The sequence below is a fragment of the Balaenoptera borealis genome (assembly GCF_965194805.1).
Source record: "Balaenoptera borealis genome assembly, chromosome: 9".
Taxonomy (NCBI): domain Eukaryota; kingdom Metazoa; phylum Chordata; class Mammalia; order Artiodactyla; family Balaenopteridae; genus Balaenoptera; species Balaenoptera borealis.
This window is the reverse complement of record NC_138873.1, coordinates 71,539,592-71,561,991: the sequence shown is the minus strand read 5'-3', so window position 1 is coordinate 71,561,991 and position 22,400 is coordinate 71,539,592. Positions and strand designations below refer to the sequence as shown.

General features: G+C 40.5%; 1 long non-coding RNA gene across 1 annotated transcript in view; it reads left to right on the top strand.

Moving 5' to 3' along the window:
- Window positions 1-22,400, top strand: part of LOC309635148 — a 136,646-nt gene that overhangs the window by 23,870 nt on the left and 90,376 nt on the right. The gene's annotated exons all lie outside the window — the stretch shown is intronic.

Below are 22,400 nucleotides of genomic sequence, written 5' to 3'. Positions count from 1 at the left end.
TGCAACATTTCACATTTTTGTAATAATTAAATGAGATAATGAGATCATTTTTGCAAAATATTTGACATAGTATAAATGCTCCATGAATCAAAGCAATTGTCTTATTTTATTTTATTTTTTCTGAACAGCACCTGGCATATAACCCAGAACATTTTAGGTATTCAGTAAATGCTGGTTAAAGAAATAAAAGATACAAAATAAGCAAACTGCTTTCTCCTCATGACGGGTTCCCTAAGTAGGCTTTCCTAACATCTTTCCTGTCCTTCGTATAAATGCACTGATTACCTGTGCATAAGCTGTATACTGTACTTCTAATAGTAAATCACTGAATTGGGATTTTGCCATAAATCAGTCTCATGACTTACAGTTATGTGAGTTTTCCAAAAGTCTGATCACTAGAGAAGATCACTGATGTTCCCGCTTGAAGCTCTGCAGATCAAATGTATTAGAATATAAAGGCTGCCTGAAGCTGTTTCTTCTCCTCCAGATCGTCTCTGAATTTGAGAGAGCCTGGGCTAGTTTTAAGACTTGCAGGGTATAAACCAATAAAGTGCCAAATGGAGTTAAAATCGTGTGGTATATTTTAAATGCTTACATGAGTAAAGTAGAGCTTTTAACCCTCAAAATAGAATGTATTATATTCCCTTTTGACTGTAAGCTGTCAGAGGTCTGGACATCAGACCCATCATGACTGTGGGGCTGGGGCAAATGGACCTCGGGGTTCAACTCCTCTGAGCCTGACCCTGCTCAACTCATAAGACGTCTAACTTGTTGGCACTTTAAAGCATTTTTCAACAACTTTTATGCTTCTGAGAAGTAGTTCTACACTTCCATAAAGCGCACCTGGAAATATTGGTGCATTTTGGATAATAGCTCTCATATTTCAAAATTAGACCTGATAACTTACTCAATGTGGGATGAGAAAAACAGACGCTCAGCCAGAAGAAATTCTATAAAATGCAGTTTAGGTTGATATACCTAAAACCATGCATAGGTAATAAGTAGTATCATCCAACTTGGGGGAATATGTTTTGGAACTAAATGCTCTTCTTTTTTCTTAAGTTTAAAGAAATGATATACATAGGAGGCATTAAAAGTATATATATCAGTGGGAGCTTTTTATTGTGGGTTGGTATAAATTATCCTTGGAGTCCTCTAGAACTAAAATACTTTGAAATAATATTTATGAGTGTGCCCATGGCCACAAAATTGTGTAATAAAGACTATTAGGGACCATAGGCACAGCATTTTGTTGTAGACAAGGGGTTCAGAATGTCTCCCTTGTGACTTTATACAGTTGAACATCCTTCTAGCTATCAGAATTCTATTTCTATTGACTGCTATTTATAGAGCAGTATATTGTGTCAGGCCTCTGCTATGAGCATTCACTTAAGACTCCTTAAGAATGGTTACCTAATAATTATTTGTGGAATGTTTTTGAATGGATACACTATCATATTTTATTCTCACTCTGACCCTGTGAGGTATGTATTATAAAGTCAACTGTGTAGATGAGAAGCTGCAGTCAAGTAACTAGTGGAGTTAAGATTTATTTTGTCATCAACTATGCTGAGATGTCTGGAGGGCCAACTGTATTCATTGTACTATGATCACTTTATATAAGGGTTTTAAGCATCTGTGGATTTTGGTATCTGTAGGGGCTCCCAGAAGGGTGACTAAGTGGGTAGCTTTGATCCAGCTGAACTTAAGTGGTCATGATATTGTTATTCCATAGTCTGTTCTGTATCAGAGACTGGGGAAGACATTGGTTTATGTTGTTTCTAAATCTTAAACCAGTGATGTTTCCCTGGAAACCTGGGCCAAGCCTTCCATGAGCAACTGGGAGGTGTTTAGATTGTATTTTAATTATTTGTTTTTCTGTTTTTCGCTATCCAAGGGCAAAGATCATGTCTTATAATGGGAAGCAGCATGATATGATGAAAAGAACTCAAGTTTTGCAGTTAAACAGACTGTCCCATTTTATGGGCAGTGAAACAGGATTAATAAGATGAAGTGACTTGTCCACAGTCACACTGCTGTGAAGTGGTAGAGCCTGGATGAGAATACAAGTTAGTGTAGTTCAACAGCCACCTTCCTCCTTCTTTCCCTCCCACCCCTGAACAATGATGAAGGATGGAACAATGATGGTGCTGTTGTTTGGTCCTAATGTATAGTTGGATCCTTTCTGCACTGGTTAAGACATACATCTGGATTTATTGATGTCTCATATTTTTACACTTCAAACCTGGGCAGACTAAATCAGACAGTGGAAGCAGGTACAAAAGGGTAACCACCATATTCATTGCTGTGTAGAGATGTTTGAAGGTTCAATCACTTATGTTAATTGTGCTGTAATGCATGGCTTTCTATAAGCAGGACACTTGGATCCTGGCTGTAGCTTTGATTGCAGCAGCTCCTTCCAGATGGCAAGAGCAGGCTTGTGTGGCTTGAGAAGTAATACAAGATCTGACCTAAGGTAGTTTCTGAGGTTGAGCTACAACTGACCACACTGCCGTGTTAGAGCCTTCTTCTCTCTGGCACACGGTAGACATAATTCTGTGGAACCTGGTAAAGTGATGCTTTAAGCGGAGAGTAAAGAACCGTGTTACCTAAAGGGACCTTTGGCAGACTCGGCCCCTCTGTGGAAAGTGAGCCAGGTGCCAGGCTCCGGCCATACCCCCAGTCAATAGTTCTGCTGTTGATAGGTCATCTGACCTTCTGTGGAGAGGACTGTGCCGAGGATTCCATCCAGAATAGACTGAAAGCTGATGTTTCAGTCTGGTTACAGAGCAGTGACTGCACAGACTGGTTCTTGCTGGGTGGTCTGGAGCAGGGTATTGTTCCAGTTCAAAAGGATAAATTGGAAATGTGCCTACATACACATTCATGAAACAGTCTAATGTGTTCTGGAAGAAATCGCTCATAGAGTGCTGCATTCTGAGGAACTGGTACTCAATCCAAACATCAACACAGAATATTTAAATTTATTAAATTATTTATTCTTTCATTCATCAAGTATTTATGGGCTGCCAACTGTGTGCCAAGCACTATTCTAAATCACAGAGGCTCAAAGATGAATGAGATACAATCCCTGCCCTTGAGCTCGCAGCGTAGTGGGGAGACAGATATATTAATGGGCAATGATAAAACAAGGTGAGAGATTATTGGCAAGTATAAAACTTCAGGAGATATTACTGGAGCAGCAAGAAAGGACCTCTAAACTAGCCTGGTGTGTGGATGGGGTTTCAGGGAGACTTCCCGGAAAAGGTAGCTCTTGTGTTGAGTCTTAAAATAGATGCTGTAGTATACCTGGCAAAATATAGGGTGAATAATAGTCCGTGTACAGGAGCTTGGAGCAGTAAAGCACCAAGCAGCAATGTGCCTTTTTGGAGAATGTTGTGGAGTGTATTGCTGATGGAGCACAGTTAGGATGATTATAATATGTCCAGAAGGTAATCTTCTTTATCTAAAATCATACCCATATTGCTCTCTCTAGTTCTAATTTGATATGATCTATAAGTTTCAATAACTTGAGTGATAAATTAGAGTTCAAATGATGAAATTTGAGTGCCCAATAATCATTACAACAAAATAACAACATGTGCTCTGTTTCTGTGTGAAGATGCCCAAGGCTTAGTGGGAGACATCTAGTTTCTGCAAGGACCAGACTGCCAAATTCAACAGAAATATAACTGGGAACATCATCCCTGTATCTTTTAGGTTTTAATAGTGGCACTAATCTCCACCATCCCTCCTGGTATGTGATATTGTTTTTGGTTTACTGTCTTGGTCTTTGAGACAAGAGCAGTTTCAAAGGTTTCTATTTGGTCTTCCCTACTATGATAGGTCTTACTCCATAAGCTGAGGACCCAATATGGGGGTTACTTTAATTGCTTAACATGTCAATTCCAATTATAAGGTAGAGAATTAAGGAAATGACCACTGGCTAGGCCTCTAAAACTTGTAAGCCAGACTTTAGCCATAACTGCATTTATTACCTGTTGTCTATAAGCCCCCAATCTAGCAGGGGGACCATGATGATGCTTTGGGCCTCTGGGATTCACTGTCAATTCAGACTCTGAATCCAGTAGCCTCGATATGTCTGGGTATTCCCCTTTCCCCAGTATATCCAGTCACCCAAGTATATGCCCATAGATCCCACTGGGGAAGAACAGGGAAAATCATTACAATATGTCCTTATAGCAGTGTTGTAGTGTTCTTCTTTCAAGGGACCCTTTCAAGTGAAGGGATTCTGGATCTGAAAACTGAGCAAGGGATTGGTACTTTTTTTCTGATTGTAGAAGTAAAGCAGCATCCTTGTCGCTCAGTGGTCTATTTTGCCCCTACAGACGCCGCCATGTTATGTTAACCATCTCTGCAATTCCCCGTGCATCAAGACCTCTTGGCTACCCCTCTGGTCTTGCATGTAGTAATTATGGTAACTGGCTTCTGGTGGGTAAGTACCCCCATGTAGCCTCTAGTACTTTGGGGCTGAATGTTATTGAGCTCAGCTCTATGATTGCCTCCCCTACAGTGAGCCCAGCCTACAGAGAAGGGCCACCATGAATATTTACTGTTGCTCACACCCCTCCCACCATTGACATTTTAATGGCCTTAGTGAATGATACGTTCTGTTCTCTAGACTTCACTGTAGAACATAATCTTCTGGCCTTTTAATATATTCATCCCAGCATGTCCACTTCCCTTAGCCTCTTTATTTCCTCCTTTACCATCAGGCAAGGCAACCCAAGCATTTCCATTTCTCTCAGCATTGGCCATAGTTTTTTTAGAAGCCTCTAAGAGCTATTCTAGCAGTGAGTTTGTTGCATCACCTGGGATCCTTACCAAGATATTAAATGTAAATATACTGGCGTGGACAATCAATGTTTGCTCATTTAATCTTATATTCTGGATTATTTGATGTACATTCTGGATACTTGTATCAGTCTAGGTCTAGTCAGGAAATAGAAACTACAGTGTAATATGAACAAGGGATTTTTAATATAAATAATGATTAAACCATATAAGGGATGCAATAACTATAAGGATGCAAAAAGAACTCTAAAGGAACCCCTCGGACTAAGGAAGCATACCCGTGAAAGGAACAGCTTGGAAGGGAGGCTCCGTCCCCAAGGCCAGGCTTCAGACCTCACTGTGGTAGGTGTGGTTGCAATTGATGGTTGAGATGTTTGCTGGGTTTCTTGGGTCAGAGTTGGTCTGCCGTTGTCAGGCAGTAGGACGTAACTCTTTGGAGTGTAGGTAAGCTGAAGCTGGTGGGTAGGCATGAAGACGGAGTTGGGGTGCCACTTCCAGTGCGATAGGGCAACTGCAGCGAGGTGGTCACCAGGCCCAGGCAAGGGCTGTGGGGTCACCAGTGGAAGCTGTTCAGGTCCATATACACTCTTGTACACCCGTGAGAACTCCCAGGCAACAACCGTACCACTCCCTATTTCTTCCTAATGAGATAGAGCTATCTTCCTCACAAGTAAAGAAATTCTCACCCTTCCCCCAAATGAGAAGACACACAGTTCCAACAGTCGGAAGGGGCTCTGCAGAACCAGCGTCTTTAGGGGCATCCATCCAGATGGCCTGATGCCATCATATTTCAGGGACTCAGTTTTTCCCAGCCAGTGTTCTTAGCCTAACAGAGTGAGCATTCAAGCATCTCTGGAGCTCTGACACTCAACTGTCAGATCTCTAGATCTCTACGATGTTGCTCTGCTGTGTCTGCTCTTCTGTTCAGGGGTTAAGGACCTCTTAGTGAGCTACCAAAGATATGCTCTGGCTCTCACACTCAGCTCTTAACCGCCTGTTAATGGCTCAGTTTCTCGTCATCCCTCTGTAGGACATCAAAACAACTTAGAAATAAGTAGTCACCTCCACTGTTCTTATTGTTACTTCACATCTTTCAAATGTCTGGATTGTTTAATCTGCAAAGATATTTCCTTCCACTCAGACATTTTCCCAGGTAACCACTAGTGAATTCTCTAGCACCTGAGCTGCCAACTTGTGTCAGGAACTATCTATGCTCCACTTACCATTCAGGATAGCATCCTTTTTGTCTTACTGTGACGAGTAAGCCAGTCTCATGTTCTTATCTTACCACCTGTTTCTCAGACCACCTCCAGTATCACTTGCATTAGTTCATGCCTACTGAGAAGCAGATGCCAAGATGGAATTAGACATGTAAGAGATTTATTGGGAGAAGGAGCTGGAGAAGGTGGGGAGAGGCTTCAGGCCACACGTAGGTCTGATATCTATGGAATGTGAGAGAGAAAGAAAGTGGATGGGAAAGAGGAGTCTAGTTTTGTATTGTGATGTGATTTCAAGAAAGGTTCATCCAGGCTAATGAAGAGTCCTCAAACAACACCACGTATTAGAGAATCCCCACATCTTGGCAGAACGCCTCTGCCATGCTCAGGCATTGCCTGGGAGTGGCCGGTGGGAAATGTGGCCTTGGTGTGAAAATAGTTCAGAGAGGCAGCAGGGGGAGGAAAGGCACTAGTCAATTATTCTCCCAAAATCAGTAAAGTTGAACAGGCATTTTCATTGCTTGCTTGGGGAGTCTGCACCACAAAGCAAACTTTCCAGCACTCATCAAGGGGGTGGTTGATGGATCAGGGCACTGAGAGCTTGAGGAGACAGCAGCTGTTTGCGTTTGAAGTAGCCTAAGTAGGAGGCATAATAGAGAAGGGACTGAGGCTTGGCAGGGTCAAGGGCTGATGGTATCCTGACTCACCCCAGCAGAGCTAGAGCCAGGCCATGAGCTGCCTCAGACTTTTTTTTTTTTTTTTAAACTCTTTATTGGAGTATAATTGCTTTACAATGGTGTGTTAGTTTCTGCTTTATAACAAAGTGAATCAGCTATACATATACATATGTCCCCATATCGCTTCCCTCTTGCGTCTCCCTCCCTCCCATCCTCCCTATCCCACCCCTCTAGGTGGTCACAAAGCACCGAGCTGATCTCCCTGTGCTATGCGGCTACTTTCCACTAGCTATCTATTTTACGTTTGGTAGTGTATATATGTCCATGCCACTCTCTCACTTTGTCACAGCTTACCCTTCCTTCTCCACTTATCCTCAAGTCCATTCTCTAGTAGGTCTGTGTCTTTATTTCCGTCTTGCCCCTAGGTTCTTCATGACCATTTTTTTTTTTTTTTAGATTCTATATATATGTGCTAGCATATGGTATTTGTTTCTCTCTTTCTGACTTACTTCACTCTGTATGACAGACTCTAGGTCCATCCATCTCACTACAAATAACTCAATTTCGTTTCTTTTTATGGCTGAGTAATATTCCACTGTATATATGTGCCACATCTTCTTTATCCATTCATCCGATGATGGACACTTAGGTTGCTTCCATGTCCTGGCTATTGTAAATAGAGCTGCTATGAACATTTTGGTACATAACTCTTTTTGAATTATGGTTTTCTCAGGGTATATGCCCAGTAGTGGGATTGCTAGGTCATATGGTAGTTCTGTTTTTAGTTTTTTAAGGAACCTCCATACTGTTCTCTATAGTGGCTGCTTCAATTTACATTCCCACCAACAGTGCAAGAGGGTTCCCTTTTCTCCATACCCTCTCCGGCATTTATTGTTTGTAGATTTTTTGCTGATGGCCATTCTGACCGGTGTGAGATTATATCTCATTGTAGTTTTGATTTGCATTTCTCTAATGATTAAAGATGTTGAGCATTCTTTCATGCGTTTGTTGGCAATCTGTATATCTTCTTTGGAGAAATGTCTATTTAGGTCTTCTGCCCATTTTTGGATTGGGTTGTTTTTTTGATATGGAGCTGCATGAGCTGCTTGTAAATTTTGGAGATTAATCCTTTGTCAGTTGCTTCATTTGCAAATATTTTCTCCCATTCTGAGGGTTGTCTTTTTGTCTTGTTTATGGTTTCCTTTGCTATGCAAAAGCTTTTAAGTTTCATTAGGTCCCATTTGTTTATTTTTATTTTTATTTCCATTTCTCTAGGGGGTGGATCAAAAAGAATCTTGCTGTGATTTATGTCATAGAGTGTTCTGCCTATGTTTTCCTCTAAGAGTTTGATAGTGTCTGGCCTTACATTTAGGTCTTTAATCCATTTTGAGTTTATTTTGTGTATGATGTTAGGGAGTGTTCTAATTTCATTCTTTTACATGTAGCTGTCCAGTTTTCCCAGCAGCACTTATTGAAGAGGCTGTCTTTTCTCCACTGTATATTCTTGCCTCCTTTATCAAAGATAAGGTGACCATATGTGTGTGGGTTTATCTCTGGGCTTTCTATCCTGTTCCATTGATCTATATTTCTGTTTTTGTGCCAGTACCATACTGTCTTGATTACTGTAGTTTTGTAGTAGAGTCTGAAGTCAGGGAGCCTGATTCCTCCAGCTCCGTTTTTCTTTCTCAAGATTGCTTTGGTTGTTCGGGGTCTTTTGTGTTTCCATACAAATTGTGAACTTTTTTGTTCTAGTTCTGTGAAAAATGCCAGTGGTAGTTTGATAGTGATTGCATTGAATCTGTAGATTGCTTTGGGTAGTAGAGTCATTTTCACAATGTTGATTCGTCCAATCCAAGAACATGGTATATCTCTCCATCTATTTGTATCATCTTTAATTTCTTTCATCAGTGTCTTATAATTTTCTACATAAAGGTCTTTTGTCTCCTTAGGTAGGTTTATTCCTAGATATTTTATTCTTTTTGTTGCAGTGGTAAATGGGAGTGTTTTCTTAATTTCACTTTCAGATTTTTCATCATTAGTGTATAGGAATGCAAGAGATTTCTGTGCATTAATTTTGTATCCTGCTACTTTACCAAATTCCCTTGTGCTTTTAATATTTTTTCTTTGTATTTAATTTTTGATGGTTTGATTAATATGTGTCTTGGCTTGTTTCTCCTTGGATTTATCCTGTATGGGACTCTCTGTGCTTCCTGGACTTGATTAACTCTTTCCTTTCCCATATTAGGGAAGTTTTCAACTATAATCTCTTCAAATATTTTCTCAGTGCCTTTCTTTTTCTCTTCTTCTTCTGAGACCCCTATAATTCGAATGTTGGTGCGTTTAATGTTGTCCCAGAGGTCCCTGAGACTGTCCTCAATTATTTTCATTCTTTTTTCTTTATTCTGCTCTGCAGTAGTTATTTCGCCTATTTTATCTTCCAGGTCACTTATCCGTTCTTTTGCCTCAGTTATTCTGCTATTGATCCCTTCTAGGGAATTTTTAATTTCATTTATCGTGTTGTTTATCTCTGTCTGTTTGCTCTGTAGTTCTTCTAGGTCCTTGTTAAACATTTCTTGTATTTTCTCCATTCTATTTCCAAGATTTTGCATCATCTTTACTACCATTATTCTGAATTTTTTTTCAGGTAGACTGCCTATTTCCTCTTCATTTGTTAGATCTAGTGGGTTTTTGCCTTGCTCCTTCATCTGCTGTGTGTTTCTCTGTGTTCTCATTTTGCTTAACTTACTGTGTTTGGGGTCTCCTTTTTGCAGGCTGCAGGTTCGTAGTTCCCATTGTTTTTGGTGTCTGTCCCCAGTGGCTAAGGTTGGTTCAGTGGGTTGTGTAGGCTTCCTGGTGGAGGGGACTAGTGCCTGTGTTCTGGTGGATGAGGCTGGATGTTGTCTTTCTGGGGGCTGGTCCACATCTGGTGATGTGTTTTGGGGTGTCTGTGGCCTTATTATGGTTTTAGGCCGCCTCTCTGTTAATGGATAGGGTTGTGTTCCTGTCTTGCTAGTTGTTTGGCATAGGGTGTCCAGCACTGTAGCTTGCTGGTTATTGAGTGGAGGTGGGTCTTGGCGTTGAGATGGAGATCTCTGGGAAATTTTCGCCATTTGATATTACATGGAGCTGGGAGGTCTCTTGTGGACCAGTGTCCTGAACTTGGCTCTCCCACCTCAGAGGCACAGCCCTGACGCCTGGCTGGAGCACCAAGAGCCTGTCATCCACACGGCTCAGAATAAAAGGGAGAAGAAAGAAAGAGAGAAAGAGAGAGAGAGAGAGAGAGAGAAAGAAAGAAAGAAGCAGATAAAATAAAATAAAATAAAGTAAAATAAAATAAGAGAGCAACCAAAACAAAAAACAAATCCACCAATGATAACAAGTGCTAAAAACTATACTAAAAAAAACCCAACAAAAACAAAATAATGGAGAGACAGAACCCTAGGACAAATGGTAAAAGCAAAGCTATACAGACAAAATCACACACAGAAGTATACACATACACACTCACAAGGAGAGAAAAAGGGAAAAAAATATGTATATCGTTGCTCCCAAAGTCCACCTCCTCAATGTGGGATGATTCGTTGTGTATTCAGGTATTCCACAGATGCAGGCACATCAAGTTGATTGTAGAGATTTAATCCGCTGCTCCTGAGGCTGCTGGGAGAGATTTCCCTTTCTCTTCTTTGTTTGCACTGCTCCCGGGGTTCAGCTTTGGATTTGGCCCCGCCTCTGCGTGTAGGTCACCTGAGGGCATCTGTTCTTCGCTCAGACAGGATGGGGTTAAAGGAGCAGCTGATTGGGGGGCTCTGGCTCACTCAGGCCAGGGGGAGGGAGGGGTATGGATGAGGGGCGAGCCTGCGGCAGCAGAGGCCATCATGACGTTGCACCAGCCTGAGGCGCGCTGTGCGTTCTCCCGGGGAAGTTGTCCCTGGATCGTGGGACCCTGGCAGTGGTGGGCTGCACAGGCTGCCGGGAGGGGAGGTGTGGAGAGTGATCTCTGCTTGCATACAGGCTTCTTGGTGGCTGTAGCAGCAGCCTTAGCGTCTCATGCCCGTCTCTGGGGTCCACGCTGATAGCCGCGGCTCGCGCCCGTTTCTGGAGCTCCTTTAAGTGGCGCTCTTAATCCCCTCTCCTCACGCACCAGGAAACAAAGAGGCAAGAAAAAGTCTCTTGCCTCTTCGGCAGCTCCAGACTTTTTCCCGGACTCCCTCCCGGCTAGCTGTGGTGCACTAACCCCTTCAGGCTGTGTTCACGCCGCCAGCCCCAGTCCTCTCCCTGGGATCCGACCTCCGAAGCCGGAGCCTCAGCTCCCAGCCCCCGCCCGCCCCGGCGGCTGAGTGGACATGCCTCTTGGGCTGGTGATTGCTGGTCGGCACCGATCCTCTGTGCGGGAATCTCTCTGCTTTGCCCTCCTCATCCCTGTTGCTGCACTCTCCTCTGTGGCTCCGAAGCTTCCCCCCTCTGCCACCTGCAGTCTCCACCCGCGAAGGGGCTTCCTAGTGTGCGGAAACCTTTCCTCCTTCACAGCTCCCTCCCACTGGTGCAGGTCCCATCCCTATTCTTTTGTCTCTGTTTTTCCTTTTTTCTTTTGCCCTACCCAAGTACGTGGGGAGTTTCTTGCCTTTTGGGAGGTCTGAGGTCTTCTGCCAGCGTTCAGTAGGTGTTCTGTAGGAGTTGTTCCACATGTAGATGTACTTCTGATGTATTTGTGGGGAGGAAGGTGATCTCCGCGTCTTACTCTTCCACCATTTTGAAGCTCCTCCCCCTGCGTCAGACTTTAGTGGTGGTTCAGGAGCCATCAAAGGTGGGTGTGAGGGCCTAGTACCATCAAGGTCTGGGCCTCACCAACGGAGTTGTTACTTTTAAACAGTGATAGAGAAACAGTCAGAAAGGCAGAATGGGGTAAGTAGTTTAAAGTTCAGTGTTTGAAATAAGATATACCTGTGTTTGAGTCTCAGTCTACTTACTAGTAAAATTGGGATAATAATAGTGTTGATCTCAGAGGAATGTGATGATGAGGATCAAGTAAGAAAATCTACATAAAGCTCTTAGCACCAAACAGGACATGTTGCACTCATTAGATTTCCACTGTAAAAAATATTAAACAGTTAGTCAAAGACTAGCACCATTTCACAACGACACAAGTGAAAGAAACAGGGGAGCGGATACAAGAAAGATAAGCAGGGCGGTCAGAATGTTTCAGTGATCACATTCTGTTGCTAGCAGGTTTCTTTTTGAAATGGACAGCTCAGCATCTCTTGGTCCAAAAGAGTTCTTGGAACCCAGTGATTGAATTTATAAGGATATAGCAGTGAACAAGCTGATTAAAATCTTTGTGTTAATAGAGCTTACGTTTCAGTGGGAGAAGGCTGTGTGTACCCTTGTTTCTGAAGAAACCCTCTCTGTCTGCATCAGAGGAGCTCTCTGCAAAGACTAAGAGTTCAGCTGGAGCAGGGGGGCTATAGGTGGATTTCAAGAAGGGTAGAGAAGAGAAAAATCCTCTCGCATCCTCCATTGGTTTCTGTATCACAATTTTCTTCCTTCTCTGTAGACAGTATAGTGGTTAAGTGCAGGAGCTCTACCCATATTAACATTTTGCCTTTACTCAACATTGAGTGGTTGTATGTCCTGGGTGTGTTACCGTGCTGCCTATACTTCATTTGCCTCTCCAGATCTGTTCTCCACTCTTCTCCTCCTTGCTCTCTATTTGGGAGGCTGGCCTTTAGAGACTGCATCACCAAGTTCCCCTGTCCTGTGGTTTCTAGTTGAGTCAACCAATGTGATATGGTTTAGGAGATCAGAGAGAGGGGAGACAGAGGTCAGGATATTTATTCTCCTAGCCACCTGCCTGCCAGGTCACAGTTTGGCAGTGGCTGTGTCCTTCTATCAAAAGCTGTTGGCTGGTCTTATAGTGTTCCAGCCTGCAATAGTAAGAACTTCCTGATGGGGTTAGCCTCTCACCATTGCTTGCTGGTTTCCCCTAATTTTACCCACAACTTTGTAAATAGTCACTTCATTTAACTCTCTTTCTTTACCCCTTTTGGGGTGACATCTCTTCCCTGCTGGGGTGGATCTCAACAGGTACAATTGTTTCTCATCTCTAAATCTGTTCCCTCACTTATAGAATGGGGATAATAATGGCACCTATATCATAGAAGTTTTGTGATGGTTAAATGAGGTAAAATTCTTAGCATGGTGTCTATAACATAGTAAATGTTCAATGAATGTTAGCTGTCACTCTTGGTACTGTTATCATTATGATTATAATTTTTATTCAGGTCCTGGACATTGGGACCGAGATAAGAATGCTGAGAATTGGGCTTTCATCCAAAACCTCCACTTAAGTCAGGATACTTGGGTCCCATTAGACCCCATTGCATGATAAATCTACTTTGCCAACATACAACTCACAGCAGGATTGTTCTGATCATCATTATTTCTGAGTGCATTTAAAGGCCGAAGGTTAGTGCCATTACCATTTATACTTCCCTTGATGCAAATTAAATTAATTTAGAGAAGGAATTCTCAATCAGTAGCATGAGGTAGAGGAAAAAACCCTCTAAGCACCTCAAAAGACATTACTACAACTTAGAGAAGCAAGACTTATTTCATCCTAAATGCTTTATAATTCCTGAATATATATTACAATGAAAAGAAACCAATACCTAAAAGAAATGCTGTAATTTATCCACATTATCTGTGTAATCATTCTAATGGTCTCATTGTGGCTTGGATCAGTTAGTATATTTTGTCATCGAGGAGATAATAGTCTTAATGAGGTTGGGTTGCAGATTTTATCTCCATGTAGTCCTCATAGCACAGAGAAATATTCTACACCATGATTGAAAACTGTACTCATAGTCTGATATTCCAGTTTGTAAATGCATGATGATGATCACAAGAGGAATGAAGAGGAAGTGGGAGAGGGTTTGGTACCTATTAATTTGTAGAAGTGGAAGAAAACTCCAAGCCCATGTTTTTCTGGGAGCGGGTAAATAATATTATTTTCCTATGCAAAAGTCTAAATTTTTGGTATGTGAATAGAGTAAATTGTCATGTAAAGAAAGAACAATGTAACTAATATACAAGTTTTAGTAATACACCCTTAGTGTCTGTATTAGTTTCCTTGAGCTGCCATAACAAATTACCACAAACTGGTTGGATTAAAACAGAAATTTATTCTCTCATAGTTTTGGAGGCTAGAAGTCCAAAATCAAAGTGTTGGCAGGGCCGTACTCTCCCTGAGGGCTCTAGGGGAGGATCCTTCCTTGCCTCTTCCTAGCTTACGGTGGGTGCTGGCAATCCCCGGCTGTCCTTGGCTTGTGTGAGCATCAACTCCAATCTCTGTCTCCTTCTTCACATGACCATCTTCTCTCTGTGCCTATGTCCAGATTTCCTTCTTTTTGTAAGAATACCAGTCATATTGGACATGGGCCCCACTCTAATCCAGTTTGACTTCATTTTCACTTGATTATATCTGCAAAGACCCTATTTCCAAATAAGGTCATATTCACAGGTTTTGGGGGGACATGAATTTGGGGGGAACATTATTCAATCCATTGTAACTACTCAAGGGTTGGTTCATCGCTTTATGACTCTTTTAGGCTTTTTTTCTTCCTCTCCTTTGATACTTGATTCACATCTTTTTAGCCATTTTTCTTTCTTTTTTAAAAAAAATTTGATTGGCTTATCCAGCGGAGAAAGATTTAAGTTACATCATTTTGGTGATTACACAGCAGACAAGCTCTGTTTGTGGGGCAAGGATTTGTCTCACCCCCCTCACTCCCCTTCATGGGGTGTATATTCATATTTTCACTGTCCCTTTGCTACCTGGAGGATTATTTGTTGGTGGGGGAAGGAGATTTCGGTGAATAATGAGCCGTCAGCAGGCTTCTCCATATGGTGTTTTACAGTCCATAGACTCTAATAAAATGCCTGCCAGATAATCCTGTTCTCTGTTGCCCACTCTACAACGTCTTCCTTCCTCATGCTGTCTTTTCTGAAGCTACTCCCTAGAAAACACCTCTGGCAAACAGACTTCCTTTTGCTCTCTCTTAATATATTACTTGAAAGAATCCCACAATTCTCTCCCATTTCCCAGCCAATGTATGTTTTCAATAATTAAACCTGTAAAATTTAAGGATTGTTGGGCAGAGAGGAAACATGGGAACAGAGAGATCTTCTGCTTTTCCAAGCCCTCTCTGCTCAAGCCTCTTCCTCACCCTTCCCCAAGTAGGAAGAGTTGCTAAGCTGACTGTTTAGAGTCCAGGAATATTGACTGGTGGTCTGATGATCAGGGTTACTGTATTCATGCTCATGCACCCATGGGCTTTCTTCTGTGCCCCTCCATGGTGCTGCTGGTGCAGTGAGAAGGCCTGAAGCTGTCTTGTTGCTCCCCTCAAAGTATGCCTGCACTTGTTGGTCATCGCTCTGATTTCTGTCCCATATGACTGGCCAGAGATGGTAAGAGCCTAATATGGGTTAGGAGTAGGGGTAAGAAGTGGCTCCACTTTGTAGTTTAGACTATGCTGCATACACAGCCCAACCGAGTTTTCACCTTCATTTTGCACTGGAGGTAACTGGGCAGGGCTAAGCCAATAAAATCCAAGAAACAACCCCAGCACTTTGCACTTTGCTTCCTTTTACCTGTGTGCGCGCATGTGGCACAGCAGGAACCTCTGAGGAGAGGTGCTTGTTAGAGCAGAATATGTATTTTTTGGATCGTTTAGCCAAATATGTCAACATCCCAGCAACAGTTCTAACAAGTATGTTACAAGCAATGTCTACATAAGAGAACTGGGTTTATTTGCTGGCTTAACTTATTCAGGCCATCCATTAGTTCAAATATTAGGAATTGTCCCCATTGTGGGAGCCCATAGTATGTCCTAGGCAGGTCAGTTCAGAGGTGAAACTATATTAGATTGTTACAGGAAGTATGAATATGAAGCATGTACTTCAACAGCAGTTTTGCACTTATTCATGGTGTTGATGTACAACGAAAGAGAATATCATTTCATAGTGGCTCTGACTAATGTGTTACTAGCTGGTCATTAGACCCTAGAGCTTGGATTTCTGTATAATACTTCAGTTTTACAGGACACAACACTCTAGGAATAGTGGTGTTATTGGAATATTTTTTATTAAACTATTCAGTGACTAGCTTTGAGGTTGTGACAATATTTTAGATCCTAAGTCATTAACTGTATATATATTGGACTCTAGTTCTTTGCCTTATCATAGAGAAAGGTATTATAATTATGAAGGATCTAGTCTATGAAAGGTCTATTGCAGGATCATTAGTTAAAAAAGAATTTGGAAATGTGGCTTATTTCAAGTTAAACCAAAATATATATTAAAACCATTCAGATGCCATTAAAACCAGCAGGACTCTTAACCCTTTTAATGGATTGACTAAAAAAAGCAGAATTTTAAAATCCAGATATATACAATTTTGACACGATAAAATAACTGTTTGATCTATTTCTTAAGAATAAGAGTTTAATATTTTTAAGGAATAATAATTTTACTTATATCCAATTTTAGTCATTTGGTTACCCATTTAACATTTTTATAGTTCCAAAAGAACCCAAGCTGATATAAATAAAGATTATTAGAAATATATAAAAATAAAACTATTAAAAATATTTTGTCACAGCTAGGGTACAATTATTACCTGTATATTAGTATAATCATGGCTGACGGATATGATATAGGTAAAATTTTTCAATAAATTGAGAAGAAAGAAACATGTTTTTGTGGTGTGTTCATTCCAGAACTTGAATGGATTCTAATGGGACAAACTCCTCCTTGTTTTTTCCCACAAGAACATGAATAATTTTTTCTTCCAGTACCATCGATCGGAGATCCTTAGTAATGGCTTATCTCTAAGGCTATCTTTGCTGAAACTGATGTAAAGTTCGTATGTAACTTTTATTTCCAAATGTACATGTATGTCCCATGATGTGTGAAAGATAGCCTTTCTTAATTATAATCTACCTCTTTATGGCATTGTCAATAAACTTTCAGGAAATGGCAGAGTAGCTCCATTTTGAGTCTGAGGAAGCAACATCTATGACCAGAGTCCAAGAGAGCTCACTGGAGGTAAACTAAAGCCCACAAAAATTAAATACTTATCCATGGTGACCCAGAAAATCGTTAGGCTCAAATCCTCTGGCTCCTGAGACAAGCCCTCTTTTTGCTCTCACTTATGATGTTATATGCTTCCCTGATACATGCCTTCTGAATGTACTTCTCAGTGTGTGCTTTGGCATGACTAAATTAATTGAGGCTGTTACCTGGACCTTGAAAGGCACGTTCCACTTTGTGGAGCTACACAGATTCAGATGTAAAATCTGAACTGGGTCCTTATGACCACATGCTGACTTCAATCCTTTTGGGCAACTTCAACTTAATATCACTGGAAATTCCTTGCACAGATCACGAGTAACGTGTGACCCCCAAGCTCCTCTCAGTTCATTATAATCTTTCATTTCTTCTAGAGCATGTGAACTGGATGGTTTTTTTCCATTTATGCTGCCTTATCTTTTAATCATTTAAAGAAATATTTAATTGTATGAAAATGAAGGTTGCTACTGAAGGAGAAAGAGTATTCAAGGAGTGTTTGCACTGCTTTTTCTTGGCTAACTTGCTCAAGGTGAGTTCACTGCAACGTTACCAACTCACTGCTAATGAGGTTGTCTGAAATCTGCCAGCCTACCCCATTCTTGCTTCAGGTCCTGTGCTACTGAAGTTTTGCTCATGGCATCGGCATTGTTCTTCCTTGTATCCATGACTGGGTCTGTTAAGACCTTTCATACAATAGCCTCAGAACTCTGGTTGCAATTAGAGTTTTGATTAGCTGTCAGTGATGTCATAGCCATGGTTATTTTAAATCCACTGTGCTAAGTGTTTTCCTTTTCTTAATGTACTATAGAAATTCCATTTCTTGACAGCAGTAAGACACTTCAGGCAGTGTGTTTCAGGGCCAATACTGCACTTCTCATGGAGTTAAGACACTTGGCCTTCAGCCTCATGACTTATAACACAATCTGAGTTATGCTATAATCACCCAGATATATACATGGCCTGTTGTGTTTTATTGCTTAAATGGAACCTGTCCCAGTGCCTCATCAACTGACAAGGTGGGAATACAGCCCCAGATGACTGTTCAGATTCCCACCGGGGGTTGCATTTGGTCAGATCTCCTTCAGCCTTTCAGGGGTTGCACTGAAACTGGAGGCCTTTGGTGCATTTACCACAAAACAGAAATCAAACCCTCCAGCATCTCAGGTCTCACTGCCAGACTGCCCAACTTAGGTTGCCAAATATCTCCCCCTCAACACATTTATTGAACTTTAAAACAGCAGAACAGCATTGAATGAAGTCCAGTAATTTTTATAGGATATATTTTAGTCACTAGGCTTTGAAGACTGTTCCAACATTAATTATAAAGTTTCTGTGTCTGGATAACCTATTGTTAACAGTTATTTTGCAAGCGCTAATGGCAAGATGGAGGATTTCCAATAACTTTATTGAGGAAGTGGCAATTAAAATGTTGAGCACTACAGGGTACATACAAAATAAAAATAATCTTGCAAACACGGCACTGTACTTCACGACAAAAATAGAGGTATACTCTATATTTTCAAATAGATATGATGATTTTGCACTTCCACCTCTTTTGGTTGGAGGAGGATCAAGAAGTTTCTTTTTTGTTGGTTTGTTCACTTTTAAAGTCAGCGTGAGATGCCAGTGCTCGGGGCTGGGCTGACATTATTTACCACAACGTCATGAAATGATTTTAAGACAAGTTGTCACCATACTTCTTTCAACAACAAATATCACTAAAATGAGATCATTGGCTTCGTGTGACAATTTATGACTCTGGAAATGCATGAGCTGTCTTTTCTAAAGACCCTCAAAGACCTCATCCAGCATGGTTTTCCCTCCAGAGCTCTCCGGTGTGACCACCCATCTTCTAAACTCACCCTACCACAGTCTTCCAGCAGCTTGGGGTTGTTCACTGGTCAGAATGCTGAGAGCAGCATGGTGGACAGTGGGAGGCAGCAGGCAGGATGGAGGACACTCCAGTACATACGGTGTCAGGGCAAGACATAGAGGGTTGAAGGGACTTGCCCAAGGTCACAAGGCTAGGAACCCGTAGATGGTGCATGTGGGCTCTGGGTCCAGATGTGTGTCATCTTCACCATATTGCTTCCAACCATTTTAAATTCAGAGTGCAAATTATTAATTGCACAGTCAAGACCCCTGGAATCAAAAGAAACTGATTTTCTGTCAACTTGGTGCAATTACATTTCGAAAAGGATTTTAGACCAAGAATACATTTGCTTTCCAACTTTACTTGGCTCACCACTTTCTTTTTTAGCATATCCTGATTGCTGTGTAACTTAGGCCTAGGTTTCCCTTATTAATTTGGTGAAATAATTTTTTACCTGAAGTGTAATCTATATTTTCCACTTTGGTTTAAAGTGGAATGTTTATCCGTATTGGCTAATGATATCAAACCATGCTATAATATCACTGTGTGAAGTTTCCTGCTAAAATATTTTCCTTAAGGTTATGCTTTTCTGGGATCAATATATACTTCCCCAGGTCTTCTTTTGTGGATTATATCTTAAAAACACCTTATCTCTGAAAGATCATAAAAGAGCAGTGGGATCAGGAATTAGCTATTCTTTTCTCATGCAAGAACAATAGTGAGCATAAGAAACTGAAGTTACCAGGAGTTTTCCACCCACTTTGCTAAATCAGAGGTATTTTAAAAGACATTTCTAAGGATCTATACTCAGAAAGGCAATAATTCTCATTAATGGGGTCTCTTCTTTTTTAACCCCTGTATTTGTGGAATTAATTCTTATATTTTCACATTACTTTATTTACTCCTTCTTATGAATCCTAAATATTAAACCAGATTATTAGATTACTCTTTAGCTTTCTTAACTGTTTTGTTTAACAACACATCAGGGGCACATTAATTTCAGTTAAATAATTCATTTCTAGAATTTCATGATCTAGCCTGAAAGCAAATACTTCTTTAGCCTGCCATCCTAGGAGAGGATTTTTCATTTGTTGACTTATTGTTCCTTATGAGAGGATTTATTATTTATTGTTTAGTGAATATCATTGGTTCATATTGGATAAATATATTACCTCTCCACCTTTGCCGCATAGGGGGCAAAACATGCCCATTTTTTCTTTTTATGTTCAGTGTGTTATGATGTCTTCATCTAGTGGATGTTCAAAAAAATGCTCATAAATGTGTGGAAACTGAATATATGTATTTAATCCATGGCATATTTCTTTTCTCTAAGAAACATATTCTTAATTCGTGAGTCACAGAAGCCATGTGTTTAGAAAAGAAATTATTGATTATATATGTGACATTGGAAAAATTTTCTAATTTTCCAAGTGATTTTTGAGACTGATAAACTAACACAACAGAGCACAGAAGAGGGCAAAGCTTCTGGATAAAAGCCAGTATCAGGGGTTGGGATGGTAAACTGTCAGTGAATTTCAGCATAACATTGTCACTCTTCTATTTTGCTAGTATACCTCAAAGAATATTTACAAAATTGATTTTGAAATACAAGGTTTTAAAGCTAGAAATAAAATTTATATGAATAGAATTTGGTTGCAAAGATGATCTTGGAAATTAGTTTTCCTGTTGGTGGTTGGGCCCCCTGGGAGCCAACTAGTGAATTCTTAATCTAAATTATATGTCAGGTCCTGAAACAGTTAACCTCCAAAAAGTGTACAGTTTATCCCCAGGATGGATATAAGTACTCTGCGATTAGATGGGAGTTATTACAAAGAACTTGGAATAACTGTTACCTATATAGGAGTCCCTGGAAAGAGCAGTAATTACCTGTTACTGACACTGTAAGTTTTTATGACTAATACTCCAGAAATTTTTCCTCTTGATTTCATTCCATGTCCTCATGACTCTGTAGCTGTTCTACCAGATATTAAGAACCAAGGTTTGGACTAGACCCAGGGCAGCCAATGAAAGGCAGAATCTTCTAGTGTTTGATGGTTTGGGCTTTGACAACTGATCTGAGGTTAATTGCTATGTCTGCCTTCACATCTTTGTGAATGTGGAAAATCCAGTTGTGTATGACTTTCTTTTACTATATTGCTTTCAGACAGAATGGTAAGACAATTACAGGGACTGAAAAGGCAAACTACATTTTCAGGATGTATTAAAAATATGAGATATCTTTTTTCCCCCCTTTTTTGTGAAAACCACTCTTTATCCCAATAACCCATTTGTTTCATGATCTTGTCCAATTATCTACGAAGAAAATTTTTGAAGGTGCTCCTATTGAAAATATGCCAGCTATGGAAAAGACTTCTAGATGATCAACGAAAGCTTTTCTTCCTCTTCCAGGCCATACAGCCAGATAACATTTTATAAGACTGTATTATACTTAGATGTAGCCAGGTGACTGATGGAATGAGTTAGAAGTGATGTGTAGCATTTCTGAGCCTGGTGTATAAAAACCTCCCCTGATAGATTCTCTAGGCTGTTTTCCTTCACGTGAATTGATTCAAAGGAATGTGGCAACAGCTTTGTGTTAAAGCTGATGGAGCCACAAATGGGAGGAGCCCAGTACCCTGAATCAGTGGCCGGAGGTGAGCCCCATCAAATCAGGAACACTTATCTGGCCATACATGAGTGAGAAATATGTGTTTGAACCGTTATAAGCTTTGGATTTGTTTTTACAGCAGCAAGCATTACCTTAACTAATAATCTGTGTAATTAAAATCTTGTATAGAATTTATTTTCTTTCACAATCTATTACTTATGAATATTAGAAGTGCTGTTGTCAGCTTTTAATGATGCCATTGTACATGAGTGAAACAGTTCACACTGAATAAATGTTTATCTGTTTGACCATATTGTCACTACCCTTATTTTTACTGTTTTCTGCCATCCCTGAATTTACTAATACACGAACAGGCTAGTCCAATTTCATTTTGTCTTTCACTGAGGCCACATATCCCCTCTATCTGCCCCCTGCCTCTGGAATTCTGCCTAAAATGAAACAGCAACAGAAGAGAGGTCAAGAACTTGGAAGGATTCATATGGGAGAAACCAGGTACAGCTTGATTTAATATCAATATTTCATATGTTCAGAGCGTGGAGTTTCAGGCTACAAGATAACAGCCCATCATTTTTATGCCTTTCCATCTGTGAAAAGCTGTTCCTCAAAGCACAGTGTATGAACAACCTAGCAGCTTTTCATTTTAGGCACCATATTTTTGGGGAAAAGAAAAAAGAGATCTTTTGATGCATAACTAAACTCAGAGGATAATTGAAATCTATGGAGTTTTAGGGCCAGACTCATAAAGAATGCAGATTTCCTCCTGAAATATATTGCTGGGGAAAGGTACAGAACACAAATCTTTAACATAATGAAAACTTCACCTCCTGCATATATAAAACAAAGGTTACACCATCTACTATCTGCCAATGAAGAAACAAGTACTTTATACACGCTTAAGAGATAGTATCAATAGAATAGGAGGAGCTACAGGGATAGAGTAAAAATTTTAAAGAGGGTTTGGCAAGGGAACGGATGAAAAAGCAGAACATAGAGTATTTTTAGGGCAGTGAAAATATTCTGTATGATACTACAATGATGGATACACGTCATTATACATTTGTCCA